General features: G+C 38.5%; 1 protein-coding gene across 1 annotated transcript in view; it reads right to left on the reverse strand.

Annotated features, from left to right (window-relative positions):
• Positions 1-11,043, reverse strand: part of SACS (sacsin molecular chaperone) — a 124,276-nt gene extending 113,233 nt beyond the window's left edge. The window contains exons 1-2 of the mRNA XM_054701841.1: positions 10,998-11,043; positions 10,830-10,903 (exon numbers count right to left, since the gene is read on the reverse strand). The gene's annotated coding sequence lies outside the window, so the exon portion shown is untranslated. The remainder of the gene's footprint in view (positions 1-10,829; positions 10,904-10,997) is intronic.
• Positions 11,044-15,048: the final 4,005 nt, after the last annotated feature.

Raw genomic sequence — 15,048 nt, forward strand, 5'->3', positions numbered from 1 at the left:
GAACTAGTTTACCCCAAGCTTAGCTTTTTGCTCTGGCTACAAAATCAGTGGTCTATTGAACCTATTTTTAGTTATATATTACTCTAAACTCTCTCAAATTTGGAAAGATCAAAATCATTAAATAAAAAAGTAAAAAATAAAAACATGGCACCATGGAGATATGGGTTATAATAACTGATCCATGATTACAAGGTGTCCTGTCCCTGCTTCAGGAACAAAGAAACTTAGTTTCTTGCTCTTTCTTAACAGTCAAGAGAGTTTATATCCTGGAGGCAGGAGAGTTTCCATTCCTCCTCCAAGGCACTTGAGATTTGCATTTTCTCCTCCAGAAGCAAAAGGTCTTGCCTGAGCCCTGGTTAATGAGTGTACTCTGTCCCTTTACCCAGTGAAAGCTTTTGCTTGGTGAGAGGAAAGGTACATGGGCTTTGTGCAGCTTCCCCAGGGATGACTGTTGACTTCCACACGTCCACCACACAGGGGGCTCCCTATAGACGTTGGATCTTCCAGTACCACTCACCTCCCTTGAGCAGCTTGTAAGGGAGAACTCTTTTTTCATCTGGCTCCTAACTCTTGTGCCCACCTACACTTGGCTTTTAGGAATTGTTCATTCTTAACTGATTTCTTCTTACTTGCCTGTGTGGTAGCTCCTCCCCTCTTGTGCTGCTTAAAGTGCAGCTGTTCCGGGATCTAGGCTTTCCTGGAGGGGCTGGATCTGTTTTGGAATTCCATTTATTTGGTGGCCTGTGACTTCATCTCTCTGACAGATGCCAGGAAAGTTACAATTAGCTTGGATAATGCAGATTATGCAGCTTTTTGTCATTGCCAAGGTAGAAACAATGCTCTTTTGCAGTTTTCGACATCCTAAATGGACCGCACCAATGGTGATATTTTGAATTGCCATTAGTGAGTATGATTTCACGGGTTTGCTAATATCTCTCAGCTAATAGGTTGACATTTCCCTTTCCCTCCCTTCCTCCTTCTGTTCAACAGCATGTATTGAAAGCAACTGGCCAGGGCCAGGGCTCTGATCCTAAGCCAGGGCTCAAGCACCAATCAAACCCAAGACCTGGATTAGTTAGTGTCATGGCCACAGCACCACAGGATAACCAGTCACCCTGATGTTAAATCAGATTATAGGACAAGATGGAAAATCAGAGCCGCCTATACTATTATCACTTTTCAAATCAGGGTTGGATTTTGGCAAGGTCCTATAAATTTTCACAACAGGATCTTTGAAAAGATCCTGAAACTTACGAGGCCTGAAAAGCATAAAGAAAAATGTTGGTCAATAATATTTAGTAATTTGATTAACACAGTTAATCTAAATAAGTTAAGCCTCCATGATACTAGCCCTCTAAAGTTACCATGATCTTGGATTGTATGACTTACTATCAATACTTAACAGAGTTGTATATATTTTTTTTGAGTTTTATCCATTCAGAAAAATAATGAAGTCTACATGGAAAATGAATGTTTGGTATCTTCCTAAAAGTTATTTTATTTTTTCAAACTACAGAAGTCATTATAAAAATATCTTTACTGATAATCAGCTTTCTTACTGTCTTTTCTTTCCATGTTAACATGTCCTTCTATGTTTCTGTTTTGGGGAAGTAAGCAAAAGGTCCATAGAGCAACTATACTACAACAGTGAGATTAGGAACAGTTTTTATTAAGTTGCTGAAGATTGTACAAAGACATTATATTGTTAAATGTTTTGAAGCAAGTAACCTTAAGTTTAAATAATGGCAGATGACTGATTTTTTTTTTCATAATAAACAAAGTGATAAATAGAGTTGCTCTGTTTTAGGGACTATAGGCTGCCTTTTTTCCTGAAGCAATATTTTATAGTATGAAGTACAAACACCAGAAGTCAAATGTTTATAATCAAAACCTTAAATTCTGGTATCACAAATCCCAGACTGCCCAAGAGGGCGCACATACATTTTGATTGAGGCTATGGCCAGAGGCCCTGGGCAGAGTAAAGGCTGAGACTGCAGTGACAGCGGTCAGGCTGGGCTTGCTCCTACAGGCAGGATTCTCCAATGTCCTCCCAGGGATGGAACGGTGTCCGACAGGGAGGCATGGGAGGGATTGTGTCTGTCAGGAAAGGCACTCGCTTTCATTTTATGTCTGCATTAGTGGAACAGAACAAAAGACTGATTGTCTTTCTTGCCTAGCATTGCAAATTTTCTTTAGCAGAGAAAGTGTTTCAAAAAGTGAAAACTCTTCTCCAGAAAAGATATGGATGACAATTCTATGTATAAAATGAAAAAAAATCAGCCACTTACTTGTTAGATAAGAAACACATTTAGAACAAAAAAATGTCAGATAGGTAGATATTTTACCTAAAACAAACTATATTCCACAATATAAATTTTAGATAAGGATATTAGTTTTCCTTAAGCATTTATAACACATTTATAATTATAACACATTTATAAATATAACACATTTATAACACCCTATTTCAAAATCGTTTCTTATACTAATTAGCCCTTCTCAGTTAGCTGGCTGTATATTTATTCTCTAAAGAACGTAAATGTTTTGAAAAAATAATTTTCTCTAAATCTTCCATCAAACAACTTTTTCATTCATTTAAAATTATTTAAGATTGTGTTTGATCAGAGAAGTATAAAATCTATTTTGAGAGAAATGTTCCTTGCAATTATTTACCTTCTATGTCAGAAAACTATTGAAATTTTCCATCACCTTGAATTGTTCAGATTTGTATAAACTAATTCAAAACTCCACCACCTTTTACAGTATTTCCTTTGTTTTAAAAGCCACCAAGTATGACTTCATTTACTCATGATAGCATTGCAATGGATCTAAGACAAGATCTAAAACTACAAAGCAAGGCATCATTTCTAAAGGAAGCCACTTGTGCTTTTAACGTGGCTAACTTACTTCATGCTGACATCTTTTCAATATCCTTTAGTCACATCTGTTTCATGGATTTATTTGGAAAACAGAAGGGTTATGAGAGCCTGGAAGACATTGATGTTGCCACCAAACATGAATTCAATTCCTCAGTCTTTGAAATAGCCTCCCAAGAGACATTCTATGCATCTGGTTCCATGTGGAACAGCTTAGGCAATTCAAGAGGACTTCAATATTAGATCAAAAGTATTTTTCCAGATGCCACTTTAAAATAACAAACAGAGGTTTATAGTTTACTTCCCAATGGAGGCAACATTTGGAACAATGCTTATTAACAGCTCCAGCTTCTACTGATTAAAAACATGAATCTTTCTTTTCAAAAGGCTACTGAAATATTTTGTACCTATCAAAAGAGAGTTTAACAGAGTCTATTAAATGCCCACCCTCCTGTATCCCCCTTTGAGGCACCATGGCTATACTTCAGGAGAAGAAAATTAGTAACATAAACATAAAAATTTTTAGTTTGGTAAAAGTATTTTCATTAGAAAAAATAAAGATAAAATGAGTCAGTTAAAACAATGAATGAGGATTCAAGATATAGATTTCTTTTTAATCATTTCTGCTTACTTGTTTTTCTAGGTCCTTCTCTAATTCATTCACAGAAATCTGCCTCTCTTTGACATTACTATGACACTTTATTTAAGTGTTCCTTAAGAAGAATGATATAATTGTATAAAGGTGATTTGGGTACATGCCTTCTCTCCAAAGAAGCCTTCAGTTCTCTGAGGTCTGAACATCTTCACATTTGGGTCTCTCCTTCTTTCTTCCAAATGGACTCTTCACATGGTAACCAAAAAATGTTGAGTTGTAGTGGAATGGAATGGATAGAATGAGTTTAAAAAGAGGCTAGAGAATGAAAATGGAAAGAAGCTGGAGGTAATTATTCAAAATAAAAAAAAATTCACAAAAATGTATTAAAAAGAATAAAGAAATTTATTTCAGTTATTTGGTACATCTAAATTGGGAATGGAATAGCTATTCTTTGGGAGAAAAGTATTCACGTTCCATATCTAGTTGTAAATGAGTTTTGTGTAAATAGGGTTTGTGTATGGAGAAGGGTGTAGGGGATGCTTTGAACTCCAGGTGACTTGCAACCTCATTTATTTTCTTATTCCTCAGTCCAGGCTTCCAGCTGGACTGGTGAATCTGAAATAGCTATGGGTGAAGTCCACAGTCTGTTTGACCCCTCTTCATCCCTACAGAAAAAAAATAAGAAACACATATTCCTCCCAAGTGGCAAAAAGAGCACAATGAAATGTTTGTATGTTCTCCAAAATTTCATCAAGAAAACCACTTCAAACATTCCAGGTAGAATATAATACTCTTGGATTGTTCCAGAAGTGTTGCTCAATCACAAACATTTAAATGGTTCATCAGCAATAAATAAATACATAAATCATGCTACAGCATTTTTAAATACGGGTAGCCTGGAAATACTTTACAAAAAAAGATGAGCTTATATGTTAGACAGGTATACTACATAGACTAACTCTTTTAATCACTAAAAATAGTACTTCTTTTCCCACTCACTTAATCCACAATAATCTCATATTATTATAACACTTTCATAAAGAAAACACCTGTGTATATCACCTGGCACACTTTAAAACTTGTTAACAAGGTGGTGACAAGGAATTGGATGCTGTTTAGCAGCAGTAGCTATATGTTTCCAATAAACAAACTTGATTTTGATCTTCCTAAATGCCTTGCATGCCAGAGTTTAAACATGTGCCTTGTCTTCAACCAGAGGTAAGATCACTTCTCATTGCCAGCAGGTGGTGCAAAAACCATATTGTAAGAAATGTTCACAGAAAAACAATAGGCCATCTTAAGCTGGGTACTCATGAACACGTGGACATTGTTTTTAGAAGATTTGTCAACATCCTTATTTGACATCACCTTTTGCAAATTCCAGAATACGTGATGCTTTCCCACCCCAACCACCTTGCACATTTGGTTGAACATAGTTGATTTTAGTTATTATGACCAATTTTGTATTTGTTAAGGTCTTCTCATTTTCTCTGCTTTTCCCAACTCCTTGAAGTGGACTCCAGATCTGAACAAGATCATTAGCTGTGCCCAAGAGAGGCAAGTCACCTGTGACATGGACGCTATAATTTTTCATCCCAATTGGTAGGGCTCAGGATTAAAGCAGGGTCCCGAGATCTAATAGACTTGACTACTGAGCATCTACATCCCTTTTTCCACCTCATCCTCTGCTTCCAGAGATGGATGTCATGCAATAAAGACTGGCCCAAAGCAACTTACTCTTGTTATTAGACCATGGTATGTGCTGTGGAAAATACACAAAATGGATTAAAAACTGCAAAGCACTTTGCAGTTTTTAATGAACATAGAACTTCTGAATAGTTTAAGATCTGCTTCAATCCTGTATGATTTCCTTCACATTCCTGAACTCTCTTTGCCTCAATTTATTTATTTTCTTTTCCTTTTCCTTTTTCTTTTCTTTTTTTCTTTCTCCCTTCCTCCCTCCCTTCTTTTCTTCCTTCTTTTCTTTTTCTTTTTTGGCTGACAAGGAAACTCTAATGAATTGCAAGCACCAGGAAAAAAAGAATATATCAGACCCAAATTTGATTTTTCTTCCCAGTGCCAGGCACTGACCTGAGGATTTTCACAAACTGATAAAATATGGACATCATTTTGGAAGAAGTGATAGAAGAACTACTAAGGGGTAGTTTCAGGATTCAAATCCAAGTCTCGGATTTCGCAATGTGTTCATCTCCATTTGCTGATTCAAAAATGCTAACTCAGTCCTAGCTTACAGGCGCTCATATACAGATACAGGGGAGCCCACAGGTTGAAAGTGACACTCAATTAGCTGCAGAGAATGCAATGGTTACAGGGCTGCTGGTCAGAGAAGATCCACTTCCTACACACACACACACAAACACACACACTCACACACACAGAATTTGTATTAAAATGCACTTCAGGGGCCTCCCTGGTGGCACAAATGGTTAAGTCTCAGCACTATAAAACTATCAGCAGCCACTTCGATCCCCCATCCCCCCACCAGGAAGCTACCCACATGGCACAGCAGACCTCTCCTGTCTCGCTCACTGCTCCCCTCAGCAGCGTATATCAGTAGATCCACCTGTTCTGCTCCCCATTCTGTCTCTGGTGAATCCTCTCACCCTGCCACCCCCCGCACCTCTGGTCTACACACCAGCTCTTGTATGCATACATAAATAAATCTTTTTAAAAAATAAAATGCACTTCAATTTTACAAATAATGGAACTATCCTAAAAAGATTGGACCTTCTGCCCTGTATTACAGAGATAGCTGATCACTCTTTCTTTCCAACTGTATCACCAATGGAATAAGCACTCAGACTCGAGTAGAAGGGTAGACAAATTTTCCCTCACTCTCCACTCTTCTGTGATAGTCAAAGATATCCTTGGGTAACTTAGACAGACTTTAAATGATCTCACTGCCACCTGGACCATTTCCAAGTCTCACCCCTTCAGCTTCAAAGTGGCTGGTTGTGTTCCCTGGTGGCTCACTTCTCTTATCGGCACCTGCATTTTGCTGCACCGGCTGGCTGGCTCCTGGTAAACTTGCTCAACCAGCCCTCCTCTCTTCCTCTGTTCTCCCCACCAAGCTTTTTCATGAGCCACTCTGGAGACCTGACTGGTCTCCCTCCCCCAGCTTCTAAAACTCCTAGATTCTCAGACGATCAGCCACTTTATTTAGTTAGGGCTCCGTTTCTGTATGTTTAGCTTTCACAAAGGATTTAGAGAAGCTCAGATTGATTCTTAAAAATTATTTTCTTCCCTGTGTTTTAACTAAACACAGAACTTCATGTGCTCCATAGGTGCAGCATTTTTAATTTAATTATAGCATGAATATAGGTGTTATATATAACCCTATAAACTTATATAACATATTTTATAAGGACATTCTATTGGTTCATTTTATTTTCAGGTATCTTACCTTAAGACATATTTTGATCCCAGTATGTCCTCATATCACAGTTAAGAATGTAAACATTTAGGGCCTCCCTGGTGGCCAAGGGGTTAAGACACAGCCTATAAAGGAATCTGCAACCACCTCAGCATGAGTTCAATCCCAGGCCAGGGAGCTACCCACATGGTGCAGCAGACCTCTCCTGACTCACCTCCTGCTCCCCTCAGCAGTATAGTTCAGTCAATCTGCCTGTTCTGCTCCCCACTCTCTCTCTCTGGTGAATCCTCTCACCTCCCCCCACCTCTGGCCTGTACCCCAGTTCTTTTTTTTTAATACATTTTTAAAGCTTTTTTTTTATAAAGATTTATTTATTTATTTATACAAGCACTGGGTACAGTCAGAAGCACGGGAGGGTGAGAGAATTCACCAGAGCCAGAGTGGGGAGCAGAGCAGGCAGAGGGACCGACGTACACTGCTGAGGGGAGCAGCGGGCGGCAGGAGAGGTCTGCGCGCCATGTGGGACTCTCCTCTGGTGGCTGGGGAGCAGCCGGGGATCAAACCGGCAAGGTAGAGGCTGCGGGCAGCTTCGCAACCCAGAGCTCAACCGCTGCGCCACCAGGGAGGCCCTGTATCCCTGTTCTTGTATGCATAAATAAATAAATCTTTCAAAAGGAAGAATGTAAATATTTGATATATATTTTATCTTTTTCATTGCTAATTTATACTTGTGCCTAATTTTTCTACTTAACTTTTGCATTAAGTTTATCAAATGAATGAGTCTGATGAGAGAGGAATCCACATACCATATTGTTCAGTAACTATTAAGTATAGAACAAATACAAGTTACTGAGTTTAGCTTCAGGAAAGAAAAAAAATGAAAAAAAACAAAAACAAAGCTCTCAGTTCTCAAGGAGTTTATTATCTCCAAAAGGGAAAAGATTAAGAGCATACACACAGTTCCACTAACACGCAGAATGAAGTAAGATGATCTTATAGGCATAAACAAAGTGGTCTAGAGACACAGAGTAGAGAGAGGTTTTTCTGGTAGAGTGTGGGGTTAGAGGTCAGAAAATAAGTCAAAAAGGGAGGCATGGAGATTGTGCTATTTACGGACAATGACATTTGCATCAGTCATGATGCAGAGAGGGGATATTCCAGACAGGGGACAGAATGGCCAAAGTCAGAGCCGAAGAGAGTAGCAAGCATGTCAGGAAGCTGCCACGGACTTGCTATGGCACCTACAGCTGGTCAAGGAGAACAGAGACAGAGACTACCAGTGGTTGCTGCTTTGAAAAGGAGCATGTGGGTTCAAGAGGCTTTTAAAAAAGAATCCTCAAAATTCAACAAGCAATTGGGGGTTGAGACAGCAAGAGTCAGTGGTGCCCTTCCCGTGCACCAGGGATGCTGTAAGTGTTATGTGCGTTATCTGAGTCCTCAAGACACGCTATGAGAAAAGCAAGGAAAGAGAAGCAAATGAAAGAGCTGACTGAGGGCCAACTTGTTAAGAGTCCCCAAACTCAAAAATCTCTGAGAAACTATTCTGGCAGCCAAAGGGAGTGGAGATAGACTTTGAACAAGAATGTGCTGGGACAATGCAGCATAGTAAGCAAGCAGGTAGGCTCACTTTGTGAGGCTTGAATCCCAGTTCTGTTACCTATGGGGTGTGTCAACTTGGGCCAAATACTGAGTAGATAATAATAGTCTTACCTAATCGGGTTGGCGTGAAGATTATATAAATTAATACAGACCTTCCTCTACTTACGATGGGTTATGTCCCAATAAACCCTTGGTAAATTGGAAATAAAAGTCAAAAACGTCTTTAATACACATAACCTACTAACCATCATAACTTAGCCTACCCTACCTTAAATGTGCTCAGAATACTTTCATTCACCTAAAATCTTCTAACATAAAGTCTATGTTCTAATAAATCTAATTTTTTGAATATTGTACTGAAGTGAACAACAGTCTGTAGAATACTGGAAATTTGCCCCATGACTGACAATGACGGCTGACCAAGAGGGGCTCAGCTTCTCAAGAAAGGCTCTTACCACATATTGCTAAGGGGAAAAGATCAATATTCAATATTCCAAATTCCAGATGTAATTTCTACAGCATGTATATTGATTTTACACCATTTTAAAGTAAAAAAATTAAGTCAGACCATCATAATTTGAGGACTGCCTGTATCTATAAAGCTTTTCCAACACAGCCAGGCACATGCTGAACTCAAGGTTGCATTTTCAGAGCTGAGCTGCAGGGAGCTGGACAGCAGGTGTGCAAGAAAGGGAAGTACTAGAAGTGGGGAATCCTCACAGGGCGACTGGCATAGTGGATCATGATGATGCACAGATGAACTAAACTAGAAGATATTTAAAGGGGGAACTTCAGAATTTGACATGGTTGTTATTGGAATGAAGAGTCAAGAGTCAATTCCATCACCTTCACTCAATTACAGGGAGAGCAGAGCAGCTAGCAACTAGTACAAGAAAATCTAAAGAAAGAACCAGTGTTTGAAGGAGCACCAGGTGTGTGGTATGTGTTTACAAAAATAAGACCTGATTTAGATGTGTTTTAATTTGATCACTAGTGAAATATCCAAGTCTAAGCGTATAGCAAGCAATTTGAAATGTTTCCTACAACACAGGAGAAACAGAAATTCATAAGATTTATACTTTGCCTTTATTCCTATGGTGAACCTTTATTTAGTCTTCAAGATGCAATTCAAAGACTGCCCCTCTGCGGAGACTACTGTGTTGTACCACCAAAGGATAAGCCTCTACAAGATGTCTCGAACAGGCCTTCCCAAGATGTATTTTGATTATTTCAAGCTAAGGTTAATAGAGGTGCTACAGTTCACAAGAAACTTTCCCACTCTCTTAACTACCTAGCAGAATGAAAATTGAGAGTATTACCCAAAATTAAGATATTGTCAGAAATAACCTTTCTATCAGAAAAACCTATCTGTATGGCAGGTCAAACATTGAATTACAGTGCCTCTGGTCTTCGTCATATGAGTCACCCTCTCCTCATCATGTGAGCCCCCCTCTCACCTCAAAGCTCCAGGTACTTAAACCCATTCCATATATATATATATATATATATATTCATTTTGCCCCATTTGTTTTAGAATCTACACCCGTGTTGATTATCTAGATGTGTGTAATTAAATTTTTCTTTTCTAATACTAATCTGTCTGATGTGAATTTCATTGTTCCACCAGCCTGAAAAGAACCCAGAAAGATGAAGGAAATTTTCCTTTATACTCCCTACAGCACTATCAAATTGCACTGTATTTGTATAGCATTTATCAAATTGCACTGTATTTGTATACACACATATCTTCCTAAACACCTTAAGAAAAGTAACAGTGGCATGTTTTCATCTTTGCACCAGTGCCCAACCACATTTGGTTGATTTGATAAATGAGCATAAAACAGAATCTTTAGAGTAATGCTAACTTACATTATGGGGTTATATGACAGTCAAAGGAAGAGTTAAAAGATAGAGGACATAGAAGACTGAGGACAGAACTCCCTTTTAGGGGACATCATTTTAGGATATTTAAAGGATAAGAGAAAGTAGAAAGTAAATTGAGGGCACAGAAGAGGAGGGAGAGGTAGCTGAGTGTGGAAAAGCCTACATCAGACATAGAGAAAATCTTTCAAAACAGAGGGGTCAGTTTGTCACTGTGAAGAGTGACACAGATGTAAAACTCTCAGAAATGCATTGCGACCCCAGAAAGCTTGAGGTTGGTTGGATGACACCCAACAGGAATAGGGTCATAAACTTAAGGGCTGGCAGTCTTCAGCTCAGACGTAAGATTAGTACAGGAGATTTAAATCTTTGAGGTTTTTTGAGGAGATACAGATATCTGTAAATATTAAACCTCTAGTAACTAACTCAAGTTTAAAAAATTAAAATATGATGGCAAAAACTATGTGTATCAAACAAATCTTACCTGACCCGGAGGCAGCCGGTTTATGACGTCCAGGCAAGAAGGATGAGGCTGAAGACACACGATGTTGTTAATGTCTTTGAATACAGAACAGGGCAGAAGTCACATTCCAGGGAGCTAAGCAGTAAATTAAATGTTGAGGAAAAGGAGGCACAACACAAAGAAAGTCACCTTCCCTTGCCAGCCTCCTGACTTCCTGAACTGCCCGGAACGGCCATTTTGGGGAGATTCTATTCTAATGCGCGTGCTCAGAGCAACACAGGTGGTTCCGTTTTCTCCTTCATGGAAAGCTCAGGGCAAAGGAGGAAAAAAAGTTTTTGTCTTTCTAAAAGCATTACGATAATACAGTGCAAGGGCCATGTAGCTGAGGTGGATTTAATCATCTAAGGTCATACCCATTAGTATCCATTAACGTCATTGCTATCTGTGGTGCCTTTTGAAGTTCTGTCCAGGAAGGTTCTTTCAAACCCTGAAGTGATAGTGTGTTGGCTGTTGCTAGCTGGGAAGTCAAGATGAGAAGAACACAATGTAGACTGAGAAAACTGTGTAGAAGTTGGGTCCCTGCCATCACTTAGTAAATGCTCACAGTAAAAGGACTCTTCACTGGGGCTCATCTTGCCTTTTAATGGGTCTTTCCGTGGTCAGGACACCCTGCTGGGTGTGTGTTCTCCACTGAGGACTAAATGACTAAGGCAAGCTGTTTGTCTTTTCTAGGACTTGGTTAACCCATATATATAATAGAAATAATGATATTAGTCCAGGAGATTTCGACATTTTCCACGTGAAAACATGAGCACTTAATGTGTATGGTTTATTTTTTTTTAAATGTACAGCATCCGTTACAAGTGAAAGATTTTTAAACTGAACATTTTTTCTCTTCTTTTAATCCATTATCTCCAGAGCAGACACACATCCAAAGAACTGTTTACAACCACATTCTTCATCTCATAGGAGACATTCATAATTGTTTCATTTCAAAGACAGTGCTATTTAAAGGCTATGAAGTATCTAATTGGAAAGCTCTAATAAACAGATCTTATTTCACTGAGCATTTCTGGAAAGTTCAGAATTATTCAAGATGGTACAGACCAGTGTGCTTCTTTCAAAAGAAGCAAAGAGTAATTTTATAGCTGTATACTGAAACTAAATAATGTTGCCAAAATAGAATGAAACTCTCACTCAGTTGGGACTTGACTTTACCCAATAGTGATAATTCTCATTTTCATGAAAGTTAAGTACAATTTAGGGTTTCTGAAGTTCTCTCTTAATGTATAGTTGGTTCATTTAATGTTTAATCTTTCCCACTGCTTTGATGTATGGATTTGTTTATGTTGTAATCATTTTGTTTAAATGCACTCTATGGTTATTTGATTGCTGTGCCCATTCTTGCAATGCTTGAGATTTTAAGAACTACCTGTGACAGGCAATCACTGGGACTATTCTGGCAAAACAGAATAATGGGATTAAAATACCACACACATGCAAGGAATGTCTAGGAATACAGTGGAGTCAATTTAAATATATACTATATAGAGTATTACTACATTAGCTCAAATGCAGATGCAAGTTTATTCAAATTCAAGGTCTGTGTGTTCAAAGTATCCCTTTTCTTAGTTAGGACTGCTGGTGGAAAAGAGCTGGCTTTGGGTGGTCCTGGAGACACCTGTTTCCTTTAGGATAATTCTACCCCAGAGCAAGGAGCTGGGTGAGAGTCACAGACAAGAACACACTTTTTTTGCCTGTCCACATATAGAGCAATATTTTTGGAGGCTTAAGAGTAAATTGACCTGACAGAGCAAAACGCTAATGCCTGTAGAACACCATTTTTCACTTTCACAGGCACCAATTGGGCCATTTCAAAGTGAGGGAAGCTTCCCAAGGAGGAGAAAGTATATGGAGAACCTGGTGATATTAACTCCCAAATAGCCCTTGGGAATTTTACACATTTCTCATTTTGCCACTTTCACTTTAAAATGTTTGCTACAGATTAAATATTAGTATCCTCTTCTACACTTGCATATTGAAGTCATACCCCTTAAGATGATGGTATAGGAACTGGGACCTTTTGGAGGTGCTTAGGTCATGGGGACAGCACCCTCAAAATTGGAATTAGTCCCCTTTGTAAAGAAACCTATTTGCCATGTGTTGTTATGGCAAAAAAAGACTACTCTCTATGAAACAGGAAGTGAGGTTGGCTGCCTACAGTGTCTTTTGTTGGACTTCCCAGTCTCTTGAACTGTGAAATATTAAAGTTTATTATTTATAAATCACCCAACCCAATCTATGGTATTTTGTTGTAGAGACTAAAACTAAGACAAAATAACAATAGGGTTTCTCATAATTGTGATTTTCATAATTAAAATCATGCTATGACAACAGTATGCTTAGCATGTAGGTGCTTTTAAAATAAAAAGAAAAGTGACGTCTATAATATCACCATACAAAATAGAGTTCATTTAGTTTTTTTTTTTTAAGAATTATTTTACTTATACAAGAGCTGAGGTACAGGCCAGAGGCGCAGGAGGGTGAGAGGATTCACCATAGACAGAATGGGAAGCAGAACAGGCAAACTATATAGTTCTTAATAGTGCAAAGTATTTTCCTATGTTTTAACTCATTCAAGTCTAGAACTTTAGCAACAAAGACAAAGTATTCTATTATCGTGCTTGTCTAGTGTCAGTGTGTTTATTCTTCTGACTTTCTAATGGACCATTTCACATTCACACATTCACACTTTTTTCAGGCTACTATAGAATAATTCCTACTACAGAGTATTAAGGACAGGTTAACTTTCTTGCCCACTTAAATAACTTTAAAGTTGAACCAGTTGCACGGGAAGTTTGGATATAGCAGAAAGTTTAAAAGTGTTTATAGCATTCCGTATATCTGAAATAACAAAAAAAAATTGCTATAAAATTGTTCTGCTCCATGTAGACCTGAAAACACTAGTCTGGGAATAGAGTTTATGAACCCACTGCAGTTTCCTCTGGCCACAGCAACTAAGTTCCCTGCAAACCATCTCACCCCAGCACCCAGCATCCTGGCATGAGTAAGTGTGCTGCACATTTTTATTGAATGCCTGTTCAAACATGTCATTTATCTCTTGCTAAACCTGATTAATGTTTGATTTATTTAAAATATTGAACAATAGACATACCTTTTAGCACACAATTGTGCTTCTCCTCTGACTAAACAAAATTCCCACAAATTTAATAAATTTTCCCTCTTTTAACTAATTTCCATTCCTATACTGCGCAAAAATCCTCTCTAATAAGTTGTGTACATCATTATGAAGTTTTGGGGTGGCCTTAAAATCTCTCATCACTGTCTTTTTCCCCCTAGATTTCTTTGCCTCTGTTCGATGACTCCACTATGTTGTTGATTTGATTCTTTGCTAAGTTTTTGACCCTCCCAAGAGGGGATAGGTCACTTGGCAAGTCAAGGTATCCAAATCACTAGGTTTTAGCAAGCAGATTTATTTAATTAAGTCATTTTCAGCTGAGCACTTGGGATAGCTCCACAAAGCAGTGGCCTCCATGAGAGGGAGTAGGGCTTCCCTTTTTAAACCTAAATGAGGGTAGAAGTGTGGAGAAGGGTGGTCTTCAGTGTCTCCAGAGCATGATCAAGAGGAGACAGGGTGGCCTGTATGAACTGGCTCCAACATAGCTTGTCATCTGTGGCATGTTCAAAAAATGACAGCCAAACTCTTTTAGATGGGGAATTTTAGTATGATAATGAATGTTTGAGTCACCAGAAGTTTGTCTTGGAGCTGGATCTGACTCTCTTGGATTCTGGGTGGGCATTTGTAGCAAGTTCTTGGAAAATGAAGAACATAAAGAGTATCTGCAGAGAAAGTTTCCTGGGTTTGGGGGCCTTTCACTTTTTGACCCATTGACTCCCTGGTGACAGTTTCTTCTCCAATGGCAACCTGCCCTTGTTTACTCACAGGAAGACAAAAACTAGCAGATGGAGACATAAACTTAGTATAAACCAGTCAGATGCACAGGGCTTCAATGAATGTTCCTTGAGTTCCTGCTGTGCAAGTCTATACAATTGCCTAATTATAGTGTTGCTTTTCTTAGTGGCACTACTGACAAAAATCTTTCATAATTCATTACGTACCTATTCAAACAGTTCTGAACCATTTTATATCCGTTTTCACACAGAACTGGATCAAATATATTATTTAATGAGTCTAATTGGAAATATGAGTATTTTAGAG

This window comes from Talpa occidentalis, unplaced genomic scaffold, assembly GCF_014898055.3.
Source record: "Talpa occidentalis isolate TD23 unplaced genomic scaffold, MPIMG_talOcc4v2.1 talOcc4.5, whole genome shotgun sequence".
Lineage (NCBI taxonomy): Eukaryota > Metazoa > Chordata > Mammalia > Eulipotyphla > Talpidae > Talpa > Talpa occidentalis.